This window comes from Pundamilia nyererei, unplaced genomic scaffold (assembly GCF_000239375.1).
Source record: "Pundamilia nyererei isolate P.nyererei 1_Seehausen unplaced genomic scaffold, PunNye1.0 scaffold00168, whole genome shotgun sequence".
NCBI classification, from domain to species: Eukaryota; Metazoa; Chordata; class Actinopteri; order Cichliformes; family Cichlidae; genus Pundamilia; species Pundamilia nyererei.
The window spans coordinates 750,633-761,389 of NW_005187569.1; positions in this window are offsets into that span (position 1 = coordinate 750,633).

The window sequence follows — 10,757 nt, forward strand, 5'->3', positions numbered from 1 at the left end:
CACACACACACACACACACACACACACACACTCACACACACGCACACAAACACCTGACACATAGCAGAGGACTAGCAGTGTGCAGAATATGTTTGTGGCTGTTCATTTTTTTTTTAATCGTCCAATGTCTTTTGTGTGGGTTGACAGCTTGAGACGAGTGACTAATAAGTCCAGGCCTGGTGCTGTCCTGCTGGGCTGAGCAGTCTCTTTATACACACACACACACACACACACACACACATATACAATCTCACACATACAAAGATAGAGACTACAAGCTTGGCTTCGTGCTCCATGCACGCAAACACACACAGTTTCTCGCACAAAATACACACATAGGCCCCTAATCATCCTGATGTCTAGCACTCCGCTGGCGATCACCACTCCACCACACTGCCATCATGGGCCAATTAAGTGGCCATATATCTGTCTAACAGTCTCCTCTGGCTGAATGGACAGTGCTGGAGTAGCAGTAGTAAGCTGCTACATGAGCCCACCCGCGGCTAGCAGTCAATTTGTAGCTTAAAGCCTTGTTGCCACAACAATCCAGCATTATTAGGAGTAGTAGGACTATTGAGGATTGTTCCGTATTTGTGTGAGAGGGAGGGAGAGCTTAGGAAAAAAAGGGTTGTCCACTCTTGTGTGTGTGTCCAAGCATGTTTGTTTCTGTATTTGGTAGGTTTGTGTCTTTTGTGTCTATGTCACTTTATCCCAAATGTTTCAGAATACGTGTTAGTGTTAGTCTCCAGCTTTGCTTGTGTTTTAACCTCTTACATCTACGGTGTTCATGGGCAGTTCTAGCGTTAGGGTTAGTGTTATGTTAAATATAAAATATATTTTAACCTATTTGACATTTTTAAATACAAAAGCTCATGACAGAGAAACTCTAAGGCCAGAATGAATGCCTGCCATCATCTACCAAATCCTGCTCTGATCAAATCTGCTTGTTTGGCTAAAACAGTCAAACTTTAGTCCTAACTGTACAGTCATTGCCTGGATGCCCTCTGTTCTGTGTTTAGCTCTTGCAGTTTTGTAATGTGTATTTGCTGTTGTCCATTTGTGCCTTGTTGTCCTTGTTATTCGCATGTGTGCACATGCACAAGAACCAAACCTCATAAGTCATAAAACAAACATTCAATGGGCCCCTTCTGGGATTGACCCAGTTGTTAAATCAAGCTACATCGCTGACACCTCACGGGGAAGGGAAGAAAAGCTACGCTTTGGCCACAGCCCATCTAGTCTGTCCAATTCTGTAGCAAAAATCTAACCACATCTGGCACCACGACAGAGGACTTATGGAAGATTGGTGATGAATAGTTAATGGCTTTCATGTAAATGCTGGATGTACTTTTGCTTGAAATCTAAATTGAATAAAGATCTGTTTGGTAACTTTGGTTTGGTTAATCTTTGTATCATGTCTTCAGACTTTCCACTTGTTCCCTTGACTTTTTAATCAAAGCACCTCCTGTTATTATGTTTTGTTTGGATATGTAATGTTAGGTAATGGTACTGACTGATTTTCAACAGGCATTAAAACTTGTTTTTGTTATCCCACCTGTCTTAAAGAATGAGATCATTTTTTAATTAGCTGATATTAGCTGATTAAGGAATCTGTCTTGATGTTCAAAAACTTGCATCATGATACCTTGCTATTTATGCACATACTCAATCGTGCCACCTGGAGCAAAACTGTCTTGAATCAAAACAGACCTGACGTGGGTTACATCAAAGGTCGTGAAGGTCATAAATAGCCCACAAAGATAAGATAAGATAAGATAACCTTTATTAGTCCCACACGTGGGAAATTTGTTTTGTCACAGCAGGAAGCACTTGACATTTCTCTAGTATAAGTTAGAGAAAAGTGATAAATATCCTTATTAGAATATTTAACCCCTATAAGGTGGTAATGTATTGATCACAATGCCGCATTGGTGGTGTGCATTTGGAGTATCATCTGGAATGTCATGCTGAGATAAGCGCCCAAAACTGAAACCAAACAACAGATTACATCCAAAGAAAAAGTAAATCTAAAAGATGTACCCCCCCTCTCCCCATCCCAAAAAAAAACAAGCTTCACACAAGCTGGAGATAAGAGTCAGTTAAGGGCTATCAAATTGCTTATTATTTTATGCTGACTTACCACTGAACATCATTTTAGCACTGTTAAGATCACGGGACAGTCCATGTTATATTCTTCAACAGACTCAGACGACTTTCTTTGGTCAAATATAGCTTCTAGTAATTTACTGGATTCCATACAGTCTGTGGAATGACAGGGGGATGTTTTTTTTTAAGCATAATGCTTCACAGCTAGTAAGGAAATGTATCTTTAAGGGGGAAAAATAAATGGGAGAAATTACCAAGGACAATTGAGAAACCAAAAGAGAGGGACCTCTGCAACACACCTAAGAAAAAGAAAAAGCCAGAAAATGGAAGTGAGAAAGAAATGAGGTAAAGCTCGAAGTGCTCTAGAAGTGATTATTCTAATTTGGCAGCTGATGTAAATCTAAATGAAGTCACACCAGGAGTGGACACAACACAATCACCCAGGGACTCTCCATCAGATTGTCTTTCTCCTTTTACTTTCAGTCCAGCCTTCCCCATCTCCAGCTCTGAGCCACTGTGTGAGGCTTCTGAGTGGGTAACCTCAGCAACACTACACGCAGCAGGGACCAACAGAGGTATTACTGTGTGTAGTATTGCTTTTTTGGGTTGAGGGAGAGAGTAGGGTGGGGTGATGTGAGAACAGGAAGGAAGTAAGATGCTGAGGAGCATGAGGTTAGCGAGCATATCTGGGCTTGCTGACAAACACAGTTGGACTCATATTCCCATCTGGGTCCCAACAGATCGGGATGAGGGGGACAGGGCAATGCAGCAGGTTGTGGGTCCCAAAGCCCACAGATGACTAAGTGCAGCATAAACGCAGTGTGTTTATGCTGTCTGTAAATGTCCCAAAGCCATTAAATCATAGGGTAAATCAAAAAATGTAACTGAAGCTGTGTATAAATGTGTAGAAGACTGCATAAATGCTTTTGTTAGGGGTATTCTTACTGTGGATTATCCAAACAAACTGAGGTTGTTTTTTTAATGGTAATTAATTCTTATTAACACTTGAATGAATGTCTGTGTGCACGAGTGAATGAGGTTTTTAGTAAGAAAGCGCTTTGAGAATGCAAAAAGAGCAGAAAACAATATATAGCATTATGAGTACCTGGTTGAACATCTTTAGATATTAATGCATACGTGCTTTGGGCGCAATTTCACATGTAGATTAATTAGAAAAGTTGTTGCCTCCCAAAAGGAACATTTTGTCTTAAAATATGTATATGCAGGGTCTATATGCCCCTCCCTGTGTTTAAATATTTTTTATCCTTGATGGGGACAACAATTTCATTTGATTGTTAGTGCTGCAATATAAAAAGGTCAACAATGGAAATAATAATGAAAAAATATATATGGCCGACATTGGAATTCCTTGCACAGGTGATTTGTGCAGCGTGTTTTTTTTTTCAACTTGGTCAACTGCAGACTTTGTCTTTTCTTTTAGTTGTGAATAATCCAAAAGACTGAAATAGCAGTGTGTGTGTGTGTGTGTGTGTGTGTGTGTGTGTGTGTGTGTGTGTGTGTGTGTGTGTGTGTGTGTGCATGGTCCACTGGTGTGGGACCCCAGGTGACAATGCGGCACAAGGTTATACCACCTTGCACTAAGTAGTCATTCATCACTGAGAGCTCCAGATAACTTCACCGCTCGGTCAGCAGACAGCCGTCTTCTGACCTGGCTGCCAAAACATTTAGCAATCACCTCCTACAGTTCTAGCCCAGATGAATATGTGTGTGTGTATGCTTGTGACAGAATGGGCCAGTGACCCCATTTGAGCTATAACCCAAGCAAAGGTGACCTCTGATCTAACCTTCATCCCCTGAAACACAGCCAACCTCTCCTGCTGGCAGCCACATTCACCAACTATTAAGCCCAAGAGCCTGCTACAATGGCTCCGAGTCCACCTTGTTTTCATGTTTGTGCCTGTGCACCCACTATACGGACAAAAACCTGTCATTATCAGCAAATCATTCGGAATCATTCACAGCTGTCACACTGCAGGGTGTGGTCAAAAAAATGTACCTTGCATTTTCATCTTTCAGCCTCAGTGTACAGCCACCTACTCGCGTATCAACCACCTCACCCCAAAACCCTTATCCTTGAAGTCCCCTGTCTCAATCTGAAGAGCACTAACGACAGGGGGCTGCAGAAGAGAATAGAGGCAAAAGAGACTGATGAAGAACCCTTTTGATATACTGCTGCAGGCAAAGGAAGAGAAAATTGATTGAACCTTGATGAGAATTATATCAAGGGGAGCATTCATTTGTAGTGATGGTCCTGCTGCATGCGCAGGGGAGTAAGGAGTCCTGTACATATGTATGATCTGTGCTAGACTGTGATTCAAAGTTAAAGGGAAGCACAAGGGAACAGCACATTTCCATGATTTTTTTTCTTTTAACCTTATTCTGACATGCCCTCTGATAATACTGGTTTAAGTCATGTAGGTATAAATAAGTAACGAGTACATACTGTAAAAAAAGAACGTAAAGCTTCCTCACTATGAATCGCCTTGTCTATCTTGCTGCAGAAAAATGTAGTTTGCAGTATTCCAAAGAAATAAAATATTCAAACTCTAAAAAAATATCTTTTTAAAAAGGTCCTTAGTCTCAAAGAAGAGTCTTCATGTCAGTGCAACTTTATTTATGTCACTCATGTTGCCCACTAAAATAGAATGATTGTCTGTGGTACAAGCCATTAGTAGGACCCAAGGGGCTCCAGGGTGTGTTGGTTGAATTGCATCGTGTTACTGTCCATTGGAAGTACAGAATATTCAGTTGGCAGCAGATAAAAAGCAATAAGCACTGGCTGTCTGAACAGTTGTTTCAAATCTTAGCAGCCAATGGACTGGCTGTTATCAGTATATATCAGTCCCATACATATTGCCAGTACCTAGCGTTTTGCTTATAGCAGGCTCAGTAGGCATGTTTTCACTGACTAGTAAATCACTTGAACAAATGATGGTTTTACAAATTACACCTTAAAACAGCAAAATCAAAAGTCACATTATTTTAAGGCTTTTAGATATTTAGTTCAAGAACATTCTCATTTTGTACACTCACTTTTACTGTATTTAACAAACAAACTGATTTGTTTGGTTATGTCACTAAAATTACTTGGTTAGAGTTAGGAAACAATCACAGTGATAACAGCTAATTATAATTATCAGTGATGCTAATGGCTAAGCAAAGCTAAACTTATAAGTAATCCCAATATCTGCTTTCTATTGTTAATATGCTATTGTTTAGCCAGGAGACAATCACTATTGTTCAGTCCTTTCCTTTGGCATATTAGCACAATAACATTATTTAACTTGCACATCATAGAAGTTATTATTATAGCGTTATTATAGCATTAGCGTGTTATTTTTTGCCAGTATTTAACCAAAAAAGATCACAATCAAAACAAAGTTATTATAACTCATGTTGTATCGGTAAGTTATTAGGACATTCTATGGAACTTGTTTGCTGTATTGCTGGGGACACTAAATGATGTGACACTTTATGACACACTGTCTATACAAAATTAAAAACAACAACAACAAAAAACAAACAAACATCCAATTGTTGTACAGGCCCGAGTCACACAGGCCACATGTCATTCACGAGTCATTACAGGCCTAACATCCAGCCTGGAAGCCACCAGTCAGCATGGAAAAAAATTGTATTCCCCAACCAGCTGCAAGCGGTTAGAAGCGGTTGCTGTAAAACAGTTAAAGTTCCAGTCACACAGGCCTAAAGACTAGTCAGTGATCCCCTGGTAACCTCCAGCAGTGAGGAGAAATGTGTCAAAAAAATGGATGGCTGAGTAAATCAACATTCTTCATGCTGTTATGTCATTTTGAGTAAGGTTAAGTAGTTAGTTACTGGTTATTATTATTAGTAGTAGTAGTAATAACATTCCAATGGAAAGCTACATTGTAGTACATCAATTTATAAGTTACATACCTACCGTTCAACAGTTGAAAGGGCAGAGAAAACTAAAGGGAAATGTTCTAAAATGAAAGGTTGGTGTCATGTCTTTCAGACATGACAAAAAAGAAAATCAATTGGGTATTAATGGCTTATATCTTTGTTAAATACATCTGCAGTAGTAATATTGAACATGGAGCCGAACATGTAGGAAATTTTATTAATGCTTAAAATTCAACATTATTTCCCAGCCGTCAAACAAACAAAGAGTAATTAATTTTACACTGGTTTCACAGCATGCATTTGATGCGAAGTTTGGCAGGTTGACAGAATCAAGACCATTCCATCAGACTGCTGGTGCTGGTGTGTGTATGCATGCATGTGAGCAAAAGAGGCAGGGTTGGGTATATATGCCATCTGGCAGTGGCACCTCACACCCAGCGCTACCCATCCCTGAGTGTCGGATCAGAACCGCCAGATCATGGATCCAGATCACTGCACACACCAAACACCAAAAATAAACACACATTACATATACCACTAATACACAGATGCTTTGAGAGAACATGCTAATTGCAGTCTGTGGTTGTCAATCAAACCTCCCCCATCCACCACCTTCATCTCATCGTTATCTTTTTTTCTATATAGCGTCTATTCTCCCTCAACCTGCCCTACAAAGCCCCCACCACCAATGACAGCTGAGATGAGTGTACTTGGAAATATTCATTTAGACTCCAGAAGACACTGAAGGTGCACAATAAAAACTATCCAAAGATGAAAATTTCAACTAAAGATGCAAGGTAGTGGTTAGAATAATTTCTTCATGGACAATGATTGTAGTTGGCCATGAGGCCCAAATCTTCTTGACAGTGCTTCCAAGGGATACACTGATGCTCCACATGTTAATGCTCTTACCTGTACATTGTTCAAGAAACACATATGGAAATCAGTGGTATTGCTTACCAAATAAAGTGAATACTCATATACAATATATATAAAATATCCCAAAATAACTTTGGGAATATATTAAGCCTTTAAAGCTGGTCGGCACGGGCACGCTCTGTTTTGCATAGCTATTTTTTTGCATATGAAACCGGAGGAGTTGTACTTACATCTTATGCCATCAGCTTGTCCTAGGTCACGGCTTCCTTCCACATATAGCTTTGCAAAAATTGCATGAAAAGCACTTGCAGCAACAAAAACATAATATTCCAGAAACGCGCTTTGCCGATCCGATCAGCTGTTCGTAACACTTCCTAATTAGAAATATATGTTAAAAAAAAACAAAAATGATTTTAAATTTTTTTGTAGTTTATTGCACTTTTTTGCAATTTATGTAATTACTTAGCACTTAATGCATACATATTATTAAAATTTACATTTAAAAAATGTATAGCAACTTGAAATGCTCCCACAAATGGCACTACAGCATGTAAAATGTAAGCTCTGGCGGACTTGGTTCTATAGTAGGTCTTAAAGGGTTAATAATAATGGATTGCATTTATATAGCGCTTTTCGAGACCCTCATAGCACTTTACAATTCCACTATTCATTCACTCTCACATTCACACACTGGTGGAGGCAGCTACAGTTGTAGCCACAGCTGCCCTGCAGACTGACAGAAGCGAGGCTGCCATATGGTGATGGCCATCGGCCCCCTCTGGCCATCACCAGTAGGCGGTAGGTGAAGTGTCTTGCCCAAGGACACAACGACAGAGACGGTCCGAACCGGGGCTCAAACCGGGGCTCAAACCGGCAACTTTCCGATTACAAGACGAGCTGCCAACTCTTGAGCCACGATCGCCCTTATTGTGTTGTAATTGAAGATTGTGGATATTTCTCCCATCAAGCAGCCAAAGGACAAGCCAAAATTTCAGTGCACACCTGTATTGATATCTGCACAAAATAGCTTCTATGTCATCTGACATCTCATCAATTCTGTATTGTCAGATAAAGACATATTTGACAGCCCATGATATATGAATGTATTTTGCAACTCCAATACCATAAACTTGACCTTATTACTTTTAGCCCAGGAATACACCAGGTGCATGTCTTTGACATCAAAGGTGCTTTTTAATTTGAAAAATGACCAGATTCTCTTTTCTCTTCTCTGTGCAGCTTGACGTGGTTTATATAAAAATTAGACTTACAAATTGTGGGTTTTAGATGTTCAGTCAAAGCCAGGAAAGTATTCGGCTTCAAATATCTTCAAATATCCAGAATTACTTGAAGTGAGAATAATATTATCAGTTGTTTTTCACTCATAGACAGTAACGCCCTGAATTTGCAAAGGTAAAAAGGAACTGGATAGAACCTAAAATCTCATTTTTCGGGTTTTTTTGTAATTCCCTTAAACAACTATGAACTGCTCCTAACATCCATGCATGCATACACACATAGAAATAGAGAACTGTTTTCCACAAGAACAGGTACTAAGCATCCAAAGACATCTAACCACAGTATTTCTGACTGCATGGATATGTTCAACTTGTGATCTCTCTGCTGTTACATTTCCAGTTTTTCCATTTTGCTAACTGTCTCATTCCAAGCTTCAAATGAAAGAGAAAAGGTTGAAATCTGCCCAGCTGAGACTGGGCTAAATATGCAGTACACCCACAATACAGTAAATGAAATAAATTGTTTATTTCTGATTGTACAATTCTTCAATAGAACTTTATGAGATTCGTACATGCAGACAATTTAAGTATTTACAAAAGACTTTATCCACTGACCACAGAAAATAAGTGGTATCTTGCCAATTATAAGGGAGAAAGAAGGTCCTTTTATATGATATTTACATTAAGTTTTATATCATAGGTTTTTAAGTTGTTGCCTATAATTAGAAGTTACCCCTTTCGTGATTTTAGTTTTATGTTTTAATTACCTAAATTTAAGTCTAATATAATTTAAATGTGCTTCTTGTGCACATATTAAATGAATATTTATTGAATAGATATTCTAAAAGAAAACCAACATTATTAAGGTGGTTGTCTTACCCTAAGTTGCCCGACTTGCATGGCTGTTTACAGAGTTTGATTGTAAAGGAGTATGCAGTGCCCTCCTGTCACGGTACAAGCTGAAAGAATCCTATTCTGATACTGTATAATTCTCCTGTGATCACAGTGTATACCTTATTAAAGTGCTCACTGAACACCGTCTCCACAGCAGCCTGCTGCTTAAGGCTTTCCCTCGCCAGTGCTCTGTAAACATTACACACATCAAGACATCAAGAAATTATCGTTGAGCACAGCAGCAGCAGTGAGATGCAGAATCAATTTGGGCGTCTTCAAAAGCTCCACTTGAAGCTGGTGGCGGGCGAGACTGAGTGGAGATGCTAATCGTCGAAAGGGTCTGGGTGTAATACCTTCCCTCCCATTCAGTGCGCCCGCCTCTGAAGCCGTCGTTCTTAATTATCACCGTAGGACATACATTACCAGACCAAACGCAAATGCCATCAAAATGACAATGGGCCCATGGTTAGCGTTATCGTTGGCTGTTAATTGATCTTATCGTAATCACATTATCTAGTTCAAATAAGGTGCTTTAATAAGCAGCCCTGACCATTTAGGCCTGCATAAATATCCACCGAGGAGAAACGCTCATCACATTTTAAAAAGGGTGTATCTGTGCTGCACTGTTGCTGCTGTTTATTGCAAAGAGAAATGGATAAAAGAAGCTTTTAGAATTTTTCAGTGTAATCAACTTCTGCTATATTTAGGTTCTTTATGTTTGAGAGATGCATAAATTGTAAAGTGAAACCTCTCAGTGGGATAGGCTCCTGAGCCTATCACAAATGTTTTGCACTGTTTTCATATTCACAATAAAGACAGAAATGTAAATGAACCCAGCAACTGTTTTAGACACATGTCTGTAACTCTGAGAAAGAATGAAGGTGTTTTCTACTGCTGAACTTGGCTTGAAGAGAAGACTCTTGAAAATACACTTGTGCATTCTTCTCACTGTTGGCTATCTGAATGCTGATTTTCTTTCTTTTTAAACCTTTCCTTCTATTTCTTATTAAATCCAGTATTATAAATTTGAAGAAATCTGCCCAGTATTTAGACCTCTGTCCACCTTTATCCTGTTTCAAAGCGTTCCACAGCTTTCAGATAGGACAGAAAAAACAAGTCCTTTAACACATTTTTGGAGTAATCACAATAAATAAATGAAATGACCAGTACTAATCTTTAGGCTGGGTTCACTTTATGATATTAAAATAAAGAAGAGAATAGTATGTAAAATTATGTGAAGACATATAGCTCTATAGTCTTGCCATATTGTGACGTTAAACTGACATTTAAATGCTAGAATATTCTTTCAGGCTGTCACTGACGTGTTTTCATCATTGGAACTACAAAGACTTTATTTGTCGCTCACTTTTTTCCTGCTGTAGTTTCTTTCCCACTTTCCTTTTTTATTTCAGACACGATTTCCTCCAGTGGTAGATAAGTCAGGTAACTGTATATGTTTGTCTCTTATACTCCAAATCGTCCCTTCTAAACAGACAAAGGAAAAATATTGAGAAAGTGGAAAGTGACCTATAAATTTACACAACCAGATAAGTTTAATGCTGTACAACACAAATGCCATAATTTTAGAGTTCACCGATGAGATGTAAAAACTGAGCCATGAAGGCTAACAAAACATTCAGCGTCATAAAAAAAAATCAGATATGGCCTGTTGTTGCTGTTTTTTCTTTAATATAGAAATTTTGCATGTAATGTTTCTAAAACAGACGCAGATAC